At 46.4% G+C, this 14,447-nt stretch overlaps 1 pseudogene across 1 annotated transcript; it reads left to right on the plus strand.

Annotated features, from left to right (window-relative positions):
• Positions 1 to 2,263: 2,263 nt before the first annotated feature.
• Positions 2,264 to 13,880, plus strand: LOC311108410 (annotated as a pseudogene). Its single transcript has 4 exons — positions 2,264 to 2,422; positions 6,295 to 6,364; positions 6,862 to 6,927; positions 12,911 to 13,880. The product of its transcript is annotated as an uncharacterized misc_RNA (transcript).
• The last annotated feature ends 567 nt before the right edge of the window (positions 13,881 to 14,447 follow it).

The raw sequence follows: 14,447 nt of genomic DNA on the forward strand, positions 1-14,447 counted from the left end.
CAGCAAAGAACCCCCACACATCACACCTCCTCCTCCATGCTTCACGGTGGGAACCACACATGCAGAGATAATCCGTTCACCTACTCTGTGTCTCACAAAGACACAGCGATTGGAACCAAAAATCTCACATTTGTACTCATCAGACCAAAGGACAGATTTCCACAGGTCTAAAGTCCATTGTTCGTGTTCCTTGGCCCAAGCAAGTCTCTTCTTATTATTGGTGTCTGTTACGGATACAGGTATCCTGTTTGTGTTTTTGTGTTTTTCCTCTCCTTCTGCCCTAATCACAGGTGTCCTTTTTGTTCCTGATTGGAGGTCGTTGGTGTGTCCCACCTGTCAGTCATCAGTTCATCTGCTGATTGCTGAGGTGGACCAATCAGTGGCCACCTCTCCTGATTGCACCACCTGTTTCTGGTTTTCATTACCCAATCACATCACACCTTCCCTTGTTTTAAAAGCCAGTCAGTTGTGTTTTTTGACTGAGAGTTTTGTTTGTGAGTATGGATACTGTGGTGTCTTGTTTTTTTTGTGTACTCACTCATTTGCTGTTTACTCCATATGGTAACTATGTTTGTTTGTTCGTGGGAAAAGGGGATTTTTAGCAAGTCGCCCTTGGGCATACACTACCCGTAGGAAAACTTTGTCTAAAAACACTAGTTAGATCTGAGCGGACCACCTACTGTATTTTTGTGTAGTTAGTAGTAAGCTTAGCAGTTCTTGAGGCAGGCAAGATCAGTTTAGGGGATTTTGACATTGTTTCATTCCTTGGGTCCTACTCAGCCCCTTTTCCCCAAACCTTTACCGTGTGTTTATAATAAAAAAATTGTGTTTGATGGTAGCTTTTTGGTTGTCGGTGAATTTGTTCTCACTGTTCGTTGGCAATATTCTAATTAGCATGAATTATGTTACGTGTCTCTTTTCCATCCACCCTAGACTTTTAAAACCACAGGGTTCGTAACAGTGTCCTTTAGTAGTGGTTTCTTTGCAGCAATTCGACCATGAAGGCCTGTTCCACGCAGTCTCCTCTGAACAGTTGCTGTTGAGATGTCTGTTACTTGAACTCTGTGAAGCATATATTTGGGCTGCAATCTGAGGTGCAGTTAACTGAAATGAACTTATCCTCTGCAGCAGAGGTAACTCTGGTTCTTCCTTTCCTGTGGCTGTCCTCATGGGAGCCAATTTCATCATAGTGCTTGATGGTTTTTGCGAAAGCACTTGAAGACACTTTCAAAGTTCTTTAACATTTTCAGATTGACGGACCTTCATGTCTTAAAGTAATGATGCACTGTCATTTCTCTTTGCTTATTTTGAGCTGTTCTTGCCCTAATATGGACTTGGTCTTTTACCAAATAGGGCTATCTTCTGTATACCACCCCTACCTTGTCACAACACAACTGATTGGCTCAAACGCATTAAGAAGGAAAGAAATTCCACAAATGTAACTTTTAACAAGTCACATCTGTTAATTGAAATGCATTTGAGGTGACTACCTCATGAAGCTGGTTGAGAGAATACCAAGAGTGTGCAAAGCTGTTATCAAGGCGAAGCGTGGCTACTTTGAAGAATCTCAAATATAAAATATTTGTTTAACACTTTTTTGGTTACTACATGATTCCATGTGTGTTAATTCATAGTTTTGATGTCTTCACTATTATTTTACAATGTAGAAAATAGTAAAAATATAGAAAACCCCTGGAATGAGTAGGTGTGTCCACTTTTGACTGGTACTATAAGTCTATGGTCTGTAGTCTGAGGCCCTGCGTGAAAATATTCTGGTTGGGTTTGACTTCATTCTTCCCCCTCTGCATTCGTTGAGCTGAAAATAGGCTATAATAGAACCCTTGCTTGCTCACAGCTGTAGTATTATCTTTCTACCACAAGATTATGCTCATCAGCAGCCCAATAAATATGCTCATAGTCAAAGTTTCTGTGACTGACTGTCAACTGTCACTATTTATTGGCTATGTTCACAGTGATGTCTACTTGTGATCATTTTCTTCTATCTGAAATATAACATTGCATTTATTTTCTTATTTTTATTCCAGACTTCTCACTCCCCAGTGGAAATGCACTCTAGAGGTAAGTGCATCTCTAGTTCCTTAAATTAAATAACTGTATTAATATATAACATTGTTAGATTACTTAGACAGTGAATACATTGGTCAGCTGTCAATCAACCTGAGTCTCAGTGATAGTTCATTGGTCAACTCTCATTGCAGTGATACTGTTCCGGGAGGTTTTGGGGCGGAGTTTGTGTCGTTCGATGGAGCGATTGGTGGAGGTGGAGCAGGAGTATCCTGGAGAGGTGGAATATATTTTTAGCCCTGCCTGCGTGCCCCTGTGGCGATGCGCTGGTTGCTGTGGAGACGAGAACCTGGAGTGCCACCCCACCCTCTCACGTAACGTCACCATGCAGGTGGAGGTCACTTTGTGTCAGGAGGCCACAGATTTCCTTGCACTACCCCCTTCCAACCTTAAAGAGATACACTACCGTTCAAAAGTTTGGGGTCACTTAGAAATGTCCTTGTTTTTGAAAGAAAAGCAATTTTTTTGGTCCATTAAAATAACATCAAATTGATCAAATACAGTGTAGATATTGTTAATGTTGTAAATGACCATTGTAGATGGAAATGGCTGATTTTTAATGGAATATCTACATAGACGTATAGAGACCCATTTATCAGCAACCATCAGTTCTGTGTTCCAATGGCACGTTGTGTTTGCTAATCCAAGTTTATCATTTTAAAAGGCTAATTGATCATTAGAAAACCCTTTTGCAATTATGTTAGCACAGCTGAAAACTGTTGTGCTGATTAAAGAAGCAATAAAACTGGCCTTCTTGAGACTAGTTGAGTATCTGGAGCATCAGCAATTGTGGGTTCGATTACAGGCTCAAAATGGCCAGAAACAAGGAACTTTCTTCTGAAACTCGTCAGTCTATTCTTGTTCTGAGAAATGAAGGCTATTCCATGTGAAAAATTGCCAAGAAACTGAAGATCTCGTACAACGCTGTGTACTACTCCCTTTACAGAACAGTGTCTAGTTTGAGAAACAGGCACCTAACAGGTCCTCAACTGGCAGCTTCATTAAATAGTACCCGCAAAACACCAGTCTCAATGTCAACAGTGAAGAGGTGACTCAGGGATGCTGACCTTCTAGGCAGAGTTGCAAAGAAAAAGCCATACCTCAGACTGCCCATCTTAATCTTTCCTTTATATTGCCCAGTCTGAGATATGGCTTTTTCTTTGTAACTCTGCCTAGAAGGTCAGCATCCCTGAGTCACCTCTTCACTGTTGACATTGAGACTGGTGTTTTGCGGGTACTATTTAATGAAGCTGCCAGTTGAGGACCTGTGAGGTGTCTGTTTCTCAAACTAGACACTAATGTATTTGTCCTCTTGCTCAGTTGTGCACCGGGGCCTCTCACTCCTCTTTCTATTCTGGTTAGAGCCAGTTTGCACTGTTCGGTGAAGGGAGTAGTACACAGCGCTGTGCGAGCTCTTCAGTTTCTTGGCAATTTCTCACATGGAATAGCCTTCATTTCTCAGAACAAGAATAGACTGACGAGTTTCAGAAGAAAGTTCCTTGTTTCTGGCCATTTTGAGCCTGTAATTGAACCCACAATTGCTGATGCTCCAGATACTCAACTAGTCTCAAGAAGGCCAGATTTATTGCTTCTTTAATCAGCACAACAGTTTGCAGCTGTGCTAACATAATTGCAAAAGGGTTTTCTAATGATCAATTAGCCTTTTAAAATGATCAACTTGGATTAGCAAACACAAAGTACCATTGGAACACAGGACTGATGGTTGCTGATAATGGGCCTATGTAGATATTCCATAAAAAAATCTGCGGTTGTCACGATCGTTCATCGACGGGTCAGACCAAGGCGCAGCGTGATATGCGTACATGTTTATTTTTCAGAATAAACACAATGACAAAACAACAAACGAAACGTGAAGTCCAAGGTACACAAAACAAACATACCTAACACGGAACAAGATCCCACAACCCACTAGTGCCAATAGGCTACCTAAGTATGGTCCCCAATCAGAGACAACGAGCGACAGCTGCCTCTGATTGGGAACCACACCGGCCAACATAGATCTAGACGATCTAGATCTAAACCTAGAAATACACCACATAGAACATACACACCCTGACTCAACATATACGAGTCCCCAGAGTCAGGGCGTGACAGTACCCCCCCCCCCCCCCCCAAAGGTGCGGACTCTGACCGCACAACATAAACATAGCAGGGTAGGGGCCCGGTGGGCATTCCGCCTCGGAGGCGGATCCGGCTCAGGGCGTGACGACCACTTACTCTCCGCCTCCCTGTTGTGCCCCTGGTCTGGTCTGGACCTCGGCGCGCTGCTTCCCCTCTCCTTCCTCCCACGAAGTACCAAGCCCTGTCTGGACCCTGGTGTGGTAGACCCCGAACCTGGAGAGGGGCTGACGTCTGGGTCTGGACTGGAGCCGCTGACTGGAGCTGGACCCGACGACGGTGGAGCGAACTGCTCTGGCTCCGGAGTGGAGCCGCTGACCGGAGCTGGACTGGACCCCGGTGGAGCGGATTGCTCTGGCTCCGGAGTGGAGCAGCTGACCGGAGCTGAACTGGGCACCGGTGGAGCGGACTACTCTGGCTCCGGAGTGGATCCGCTGACCGGAGCTGGACTGGACCCCGGTGGAGCGGATTGCTCTGGCTCCGGAGTGGAGCAGCTAACCGGAGCTGAACTGGGCACCGGTGGAACAGGCACGGGCCGTGCCGTGCCGGACTGGACACACCTACTACTGGCTTGGTGCGAGGGGCAGGAACAGGCCGGGCCGGGCTGGCGACGCGCACCACTGGCTTGGTGCGAGGGGCCAGGCCGGGCTGGCGACGTGCACCAAGCCAGTGGTGCGAGGGGTAGGAACAGGCCGGGTCGGGCTGGCGACGTGCACCACTGGCTTGGTGCGAGGGGCAGGAACAGGCCGGGCCGGGCTGGCGACGCGCACCACTGGCTTGGTGCGAGGGGCAGGAACAGGCCGGGCCGGGCTGGCGACGCGCACCACTGGCTTGGTGCGAGGGGCAGGAACAGGCCGGGCTGGGTTGGCGACGCGCACCACTGGCTTGGTGCGAGGGGCAGGAACAGGCCGGGCCGGGCTGGCGACGCGCACCACTGGCTTGGTGCGAGGGGCAGGAACAGGCCGGGCCGGGCTGGCGACGCGCACCACTGGCTTGGTGCGAGGGGCAGGAACAGGCCGGGCTGGTGACGCGCACCACTGGCTTGGTGCGAGGGGCAGGAACAGGCCGGGCCGGGCTGGCGACGCGCACCACTGGCTTGGTGCGAGGGGCAGGAACAGGCCGGGCCGGGCTGGCGACGCGCACCACTGGCTTGGTGTGAGGGACAGGAACAGGCTGGGCCGGGCTGGCGACGCGCACCACTGGCTTGGTGCGAGGGGCAGGAACAGGCCAGGCCGGGCTGGCGACGCGCACCACTGGCTTGGTGCGAGGGACAGGAACAGGCCGGACCGGGCTGGCGACGCGCACCACTGGCTTGGTGCGAGGGACAGGAACAGGCCGGACCGGGCTGGCGACGCGCACCACTGGCTTGGTGCGAGGGGCAGGAACGGGTCGGGCCGTACTGGGAACACGCACCACTGGCTTAGTGCGGGAAGCAGGAACAGGCCGGACCGGGCTGGCGACGCGCACCACTGGCTTGGTGCGAGGGGCAGGAACGGGTCGGGCCGTACTGGGAACACGCACCACTGGCTTAGTGCGGGAAGCAGGAACGGGCCGGACCGGACTGGCGACACGCACCACTTGCTTGGTGCGAGGAGCGGGACTGGGTTCCTTTATTAACCCCCGCTCCTTCTGCTGCCTAACCAGCTCCTCTCGCCGTGCCTCTACACTCTCCTTCTCCCTTATAGCCTCCTGTAGCGCCTCCCTCTGACCGAATAACTCCTGCTCCCTCTGAACCAATAGCCCCCGTAACATGGTGGCCTCCTCTCCTAACCTGCAGACCCGCCCTTTAACGGCCTCCTGCTGCCTTGTCGTCCACACCGTGTGCCCCCCCAAAAAAATGTCTTGGGGTTGCCTCTCGGGTCTCCGTCGTCTGCACTCCTCCTCCCGTGAGAACTCCTCTGGGAGCCCCCACAAGTTTTCTTTCGAAAACAAGGACATTTCTAAGTGACCCCAAACTTTTGAACGGTAATGTATGTTCCGGTAAAACATCCAATGCCAGTCTACATCTTTGAGTGCATGGACACCTCAATGCATGTGTTTTGTGTTTTCCTATGTGTGTTTGTGTGTCAGTTGATGAGGATAACTCCGACTGAGAGGACAGGGCAGTATGTGGAGCTGACGTTTGTGGAGCATCAGACCTGTGAGTGCAGGTAATAATAAAGCCTAATATCATCTGACATGTAATCATCTAAGTTTAAGTTTGAATCTAAGTCATTCAAAATATAAACAGCCCTTTCACCTAGGCACATTCTCTTTAAAAACTGGGTTGTATTCACTGGGAATGAGACGGAAGCAATCAGGCCGAAACGGGAAGGGACTACCCTGACCGTATCGAATAAGAAAAGGTTGTTTTCATTTTCCGTTCCCAAACGTTTTGCTGTGGTGTGCACTAATGAATATGAATGACCCTGATGAGACTCATAACACCTGTCCTCTTGTTTTTAGACTCCGGAAGATGCATTTGAATGAGAGGTGAGTAAATGAATGATTACTTCTATGGTTACAGATCTGTAATTGGGTAGCAATTTTTTTATTTTACAGTACAGAAATGGTAATCACATAGTAACTACCTAAGAATTACATGTTTGTTTCTGTGGATTTGTTAACTCAAGCACCACTCCTTTCCCTCCTTCTCAGCAGACCCAGAGTCAGGATCCATCCCAGGAGGAGGAAGCACAAGAAGAGATCCAAAGACTGTGGCAAGTAAGTGTCACTAGACTGCTCTCAGCTGGTGATGGGAAGTCTTACACGCACACAGAGATGCACACAAATCAAATTGTATTTGTCACATACACATGTTTAGCAGATGTTATTGCATGTGTAGTGAAATGCTTGTGCTTCTAGCTCCGACAATGCAGTAATATCTAACAAGTAATATCTAACATTTTCACATCATATACACAAAAATCGAAGTAAGATATGGAATTAAGAATATATATGTATATGGACGAGCAATGACCGAGCGGCATGGACTAAGATACTGTAGAATAGTATATAATACAGTATATACATATGAGATGAGTAATGCAAGATATGTAAACATTATTAAAGGGACTAGTGTTCCATTTCTTAAAGTGGCCAGTGATTTATAGTCTGTCTATAGGCAGCAGCCTCTAATGTGCTAGTGATGGCTGTTTAACAGTCTGATGGCCTTGAGATAGAAGCTGTTTTTCAGTCTCTCAGTCCCAGCTTTGATGCACCTGTACTGACCTCGCCTTCTGGATGATAGCCGGGTGAACAGGCAGTGGCTCGGGTGGTTGATGTCCTTGATGATCTTTTTGGCCTTCCTGTGACATCGGGTGCTGTAGGTGTCCTGGAGGGCGGGTAGTTTGCCCCCGGTAATGTGTTGGACAGACTGCACCACCCTCTGGAGAGCCCTGCGGTTGCGGGCGGTGCAGTTGCCGTACCAGGCGGTGATACAGCCTGACAGGATGCTCTCAATTGTGCATCTGTAAAAGTTTGTGCGTTTTTGGTGCCAAGCCAAATTTCCAGAGAGAGACAGCGAGGAAGAGAGAGAAACGTAATTGCTTACACATAATACTGATACTCACGCCGCGGTGGCGGGTTCGAGTGTGGGAGCTGAACTACGCAGCGACCCAGACCCCCCACTGTCGAAGACAACACACACTCCCATTCATTTGTTGTTTTTCTTTCCATCTGTATGTCTTGTATTGTAAATGTTTTGTATGCTTTGGCCATATATACTGCCTGAATGTCATGCCAATAAAGCAACCTTGAATTGTGGGAGTGAGAGCATTTACTCTGCATGTTTCTTTGCAGGTGTCAGCACCCACACAGCTAGTTGGATACTTGGATCCCCTTCTTTCCAGTCCTGTCCAATCACCATTCAGCTATGGAATGAAGAATGCATAGGGGAAACCAGACACCTACTTATTTACCCCCCAGATACATAAATGCCTCAACTCGTTGTCCATGAAAATACACTAACCCCAAACTGTAATTTATACCAGAGTAATAACAACGTTAGTTTTCTGATTCTGGATACCCAAAATCAGCCTTGCGAGTACTTTGACGTGGATGATATTCCACTGTAATAGCAGATACAGTAGCGCCACCTCATGGACACAGAGGAGATGGCCAGAGGGATGGCAGGACAGGAGATAAGCAGTTGCCAAGGGATTAAGCCACACCTTACCTGCAGTGTTCTTGAAAAGCAGTGGGCCAATAAATGGATTTAGCTTCAATCTGGTATGTTACAACGAAGAAGAAGACTGAAACAGATGCAGAATGGGTGTGGACTGAACAAAGGAGAGAACAGACACCTTCACAGTACACCTCTCCCTATGATTATCATATTATGGTCAGAACTTTGTTTTTTTCTGAACTGAAGAGTGCATGATCAAAGGGAGGGATGGACATACTGTAGGTTATATAAAGACCTATGTTTATATCTGTGATAACAACAGGACCGGAGAGTCCCTAAAAGAGGATATCATCTGCTGTACACACATTTACATTCTTCAAGCGTGTTAATATGTAGGCTTATGCTCTAGGCTGGTTACAGTGACAGTGTTGTATTTGGAAATATGAAAGAACTGCTTAGGGCTCTAACTTTCATCAGACAGAAAAGAATAACAAATCCATATGGATTCCACTGTATAATATATGAAAATGAAATATATTAAAACGTAAATGAGTTGATAACGATTAGATTGTGTGTCTCATTTATCACTGTATCAGACATTGTATCTGCGAATTACGTTTTGAGTTGTTTACGTTAGAATGACATCCTTGTCTTGGGAATGTACTGTGTTAATGTACTGGGTGTCATGATGTGTCTGACTGACTCTCTAGGAAAGGAGAAAATATAAGATTTTCCTCACATGGGTTGTTTCGATTGTGTGTGTGTCCTGAAGGACTCCCCAGTTTGTTTTATAGTTAAAGGTCTGTAGGCTTACAATCATGACATTTGTATTATATGTTATGATTATGTTAATGTTAATAATGTTATGATAATAACATAAGGCATGACCAGGGAAAACGTGTAGCCTAGAAATAGGCTTGTGGTCCTCTGTAGCTCAGCTGGTAGAGCATGGCGCTTGTAACGCTAAGGTAGTGGGTTCAATCCCCGGGACCACCCATGCACAAAAAAAAAAATTATGCACGCCTGACTGTAAGTCGCTTTGGATAAAAGCGTCTGCTAAATGGCATATAATATTATTAACTATTATGTAATGTAACAGCACACTACGGTCTCACATCATGGATTCCCTCATACAGGCGAAATGCCAGGTTTCCACTCGTTACTACAAACACAAAGTCAAAATTGGCTACGCTACTGGTCAAAAGTTTTAGAACACCTACTCATTCAAGGGTTTTTCGTAATTTTTTACTATTTTCTACATTGTAGAATAATAGTGAAGACATCAAAACTATGAAATAACACATATGGAATCATGTAGTAACCAAAAAAGTGTTCAAGAAATCAAAATATATTTTATATTTGAGTTTCTTCAAATAGCCACCCTTTGCCTTGATGACAGCTTTGCACACTCTTGGCATTCTCTCAACCAGCTTCACCTGGAATGCTTTTCCAACAGTCTTGAAGGAGTTCCCACATATGATGAGCACTTGTTGGCTGCTTTTCCTTCACTCTGCGGTCTGACCCATCCCAAACCATCTCAATCTGGTTGAGTTCAGGTGATTGTGGAGGCCAGGTCATCTGATGCAGCACTCCATCACTCTCCTTCTTGGTAAAATAGCCCTTACACTGCCTGCAGGTGTGTTGGGTCATTGTCCTGTTGAAAAACAAATGATAGTCCTACTAAGTACAAACCAGATGGGATGGCGTATCACTGCAGAATGCTGTGGTAGCCATAATGGTTAAGTGTGCCTTGAAATCTAAATAAATCACAGACAGTGTCACCAGCAAAGAACCCCCACACCATAACACCTCCTCCTCCATGCTTTACGGTGGGAAATACACATGTGGAGATCATCCGTCTCACAAAGACACGGCGGTTGGAACCAAAAATCTCCAATTTGGACTCCAGACCAAAGGACAAATTTCCACCGGTCTAATGTCCATTGCTCGTGTTTCTTGGCCCAAGCAAGCCTCTTCTTATTATTGGTGTCCTTTAGTAGTGGTTTCTTTGCAGCAATTCGACCATGAAGGCCTGATTCACACAGTCTCCTCTGAACAATTGATGTTGAGATGTATCTGTTACTTGAACTCTGTGAAGCATTTATTTGGGCTGCAATTTCTGAGGCTGGTAACTCTAGTGAACTTATCCTCTGCAGCAGAGGTAACTCTGGGTCTTCCATTCCTGTGGCGGTCCTCATGAGAGCCAGTTTCATCATAGTGCTTGATGGGTTTTGCAACTGCACTTGAAGAAACTTTCAAAGTTCTGGAGATGTTCCATATTGACTGACATTCATTTCTTAAAGTAATAATGGACTTATGTTTCTCTTTGCTTATTTTAGCTGTTCTTGCCATAATATGGACTTGGTCTTTTACCAAATAGGGTATACCCCCCTACCTTGTCACAACACAACTGATTGGCTCAAACGCATTAAGAAGGAAAGAAATTCCACAAATTAACTTTTAAGAAGGCACACCTGTTAACTGAAATGCATTCCAGGTGAATACCTCATGAAGCTGGTTAAGAGAATGCCAAGGGTGTGCAAAGCTGTCATCAAGTCAAAGGGTGGCTATTTGAAGAATCTCAAATATAAAATATATTTTGATTTGTTTAACACTTTTTTGGCTACTACATGATTCCATATGTGTTATTTCATAGTTTTGATGTCTTCACTATTATTCTACAATGTAGAAAATAGTAAAAAATTAAGAAAAACCCTTGAATGAGTAGGTGTTCTAAAACTTTCGACCGGTAGCGTAGCCAACATTGGGTGCTGTAGGTGTCCTGGAGGGCGGGTAGTTTGCCCCCGGTAATGTGTTGGGCAGACCGCACCACCCTCAAGAGAGCCCTGCGGTTGCGGGCAGTGCAGTTGCCGTACCAGGCGGTGATACAGCCCGACAGGATGCTTTCAATTGTGCATCTGTAAAGGTTTGTGAGGGTTTTTGGTGCCAAGCCAAATTTCCAGAGAGAGACAGCGAGAAAGAAGAGAGAGAGAGAAACTTAATTGCCTACACATAATACTGATACTCACGCCGCGGTGGTGGGTTCGTGTGTGGGAGCTGAACTACGCTGCGACCCAGACCCCCCACTGTCGAAGACAACACACACTCCCATTCATATGTTGTTGTTTTTCTTTCCATCTGTATGTCTTGTATTGTAAATGTTTTGTATGCTTTGGCCATACATACTGCCTGAATGTCATGCCAACAAAGCAACCTTGAATTGAATTGAGAGAGAGAGAGAGAGAGAGAGAGAGAGAGAGAGAGAGAGAGAGAGAGAGAGAGAGAGAGAGAGAGAGAGAGAGAGAGAGAGAGGAGGGTGGTTGAGAGAGAGAGAGAGAGAGAGAGAGAGAGAGAGAGAGAGAGAGAGAGAGAGAGAGAGAGAGAGAGAGAGAGAGAGAGAGAGAGAGAGAGAGAGAGAGAGAGAGAGAGGAGGAATAAAGAAGAGCTTTTAAGAGTGTGAGCATAGCATCAGATGTAGCATTTATTCTGCCTGTTTCTACATGATTACATATGGGTTATTTCATAGTTTTGATGTCTTCACTATTATTCTACAATGTAGAAAATAGTTTAAAAAAATACAGAAAAACCCTTGAATGAGTAGGTGTTCTAAAACTTTTGACCAGTAGAGTATATCCTAGAAATTCATGAAAACAAAAATGTGCTTTTTGGCCAGGGTTAGGCATAAGGTTACGGTTAGGCATAAGGTTAGCAGTGTGGTTAGGTTTATGGTTAAGGTTATGGTTAAGTCTAGGTAAAAAATCATATTTTTAACTAATTGTATAAATGGGCAGGGTTTGTTACTTTGTATCTGTTGTAACTAGTTCCGGCCGAAATGCCCGTACTGTAAAACCAAAGATTGTTATAACTAAACCAAGATAGACTACAGCCATCGTGAGTCATATGAGTCATAGTGGGCAGAACAAGCAAGGAGGTGGGCAGAGTCAAGCACGAACTAGCGAGATCCTATTGGCTCGTTCCAGCAAATATCTGCATATTTCTGTTAGGGAACGCCTCCTCTGTGAAGTGCGCGTGTGCAATAACTCAATTCTCCTTTGCACTCCATTTAAACAACGTGATTTTTAAAACGTTTGCAAAAGGTAAAGTCTACAAAACTTAGTCCACTCTGTTCATAACATATTCTAGTTTTGGAAACGGAAAACTGTATGGAGATCAAATTTTTCATCGATGAGAACATTTGCAGAAGGTCGGCCAAAATCCATCTTGTTCCATCTTCTCCCACTGTCAGCCAGAGTGCTTCCTCTCACTACCATATTGTCCTCAGATGGCATACGGGCACGTTTCTTGGCTTAGTGCCAACTCTTTGACCAATGAGAACCCATGAAATCTAGTAGTGGGCGGGCTAGATAGCCCCCAAAATTTGACATGTCTACAATTCTCCATGCTTGGAACACGACGAGACGCCCACATACTTCCAAATATGGATTGGTGAGGTACAAAGACTCTAGACTAAAATAGCGTGTGTCCAATCCTGTTTCTCACCGCCGGGAGGACATTTTTGATCATTCGGAACATTAGCTACTTACTCACTCGCTTTGGTGTTCCTGTACGGTCTCGATCAAGAAAATCGCATCACATCGGAGGTCCAGCCAGTGGTCCAGCAGCCTCAGGTGGTCCAGCAGCCTCAGGTGGTCTTCGTCCAACCCGTGGTCTCCCCTGTGGTCTCCCACCACACCACATCCAAGCCTAAGGAGGCCTCCTCCAAACGCTGGCGCCCCAAGAAGTATCTTCCCATCCTCAGGTCCTACCCAAAGATCGCCCCTCACCCTGGGGACAGTTCGAGTACCTCTGGGAGAAGAAGCACTTGTTATTTTTCCTCTTCTTCCTCCTCAGCCTCCAGCCACCGGGAGCGCCATCACACCCACAGAAACAAACAGCAGAGACACCAGTCTGGTAGTTCTAGCTCTGGTTCTTCTGGTTCCAGCACCCCCAGTCTCCCTCCTCCCTCTTGCTCCCTGCCCCTCTCCCCGTCCCCAGCATAGGCTCACCCCTCCCTCTCCCTCACAGACTCCAGTGCTTGCAGCAGCCCTGCCAGACCCTCTCCCACCGCCAGTAGATCAGAGTTCTCCCCAGCCCCCTCCCCTGCCTTAACCGTAACCCCTTCAGACACCCTCACCTCTGAGGTTCCTGAGAAAACCAAGGCCCTCTCCCTCCCACAACCCACCGTCGCCTCAACCAACGACAACAGCTGCCATGACGACGGTAAGCACGACGACAACGGCGATGACCATAACCACGACGACAACGGCGATGACCACTACATAAAGCATAAGCGTTTCTGCAAGACGTACAACATCCTGTCCAAGTCTGGCCTGCTGGAGATCACCCTGAGTACCAAGGACTTGATTCGTCAGAACCGCAGGACCCAGGTAGACTTGGACCGGCTCAAGGAGCACACCAACCTCTTCCTGTGGGCCCTGCAGACCGGAGATATCAGCATCTGGAGCAAGCTGCAGACCAGCCTCCAGGAAGAGGAGAAAGAGAAGGGCAGTGGGCAGCAGAGCAGAGCAGCTTAAAGGCAGATACAGATTAGACCTGGACTAAGTAAAAGCAGGGTTTCATCTGGGGAGAGACTGAGTTGAGGTGGGGGAGGCTGAGGCAGCTGGACTGGAAGTAATATGCCCACAATGATCACGCAGAAACATACTCTGACCTACATACTAGCAGTAGTATCTCTGCACTGCTGCCTGGTTTAGTTACCCTAAACCAGGCCAGGCACACTGCCTCTATATATACTATAGCCTGCCTGATTTACCCCAGGCGAGGGTGGATGGTAGGCTTCTGTACAATATGAAATCACTCTATTCCCTATAAACTGCACTACCGTGACTCTATATAGTGCACTACTTTGATCCTATACCCCTTGCACAGTCTTCACATTTTGCTGCCTTAAAATTAAATCTATAAGGGATTACATTCGGTTTTTTTCCTACCGATCTATTCCACATTTTCAAATTGAAAGAAAATGTATAGAACATTTTCCAAATTAATATGAAATACAAAAACAAAGATGTCTTGATTGCGTATGTCTTCTCACCCCAGAGTTAATACTTGGTGGAAGCACCTTTGGCAGCCTTTACAGCTGTGAATCATTTTGAAT

The sequence above is a fragment of the Coregonus lavaretus genome, assembly GCF_964263955.1.
Source record: "Coregonus lavaretus genome assembly, chromosome: 33".
Lineage (NCBI taxonomy): Eukaryota > Metazoa > Chordata > Actinopteri > Salmoniformes > Salmonidae > Coregonus > Coregonus lavaretus.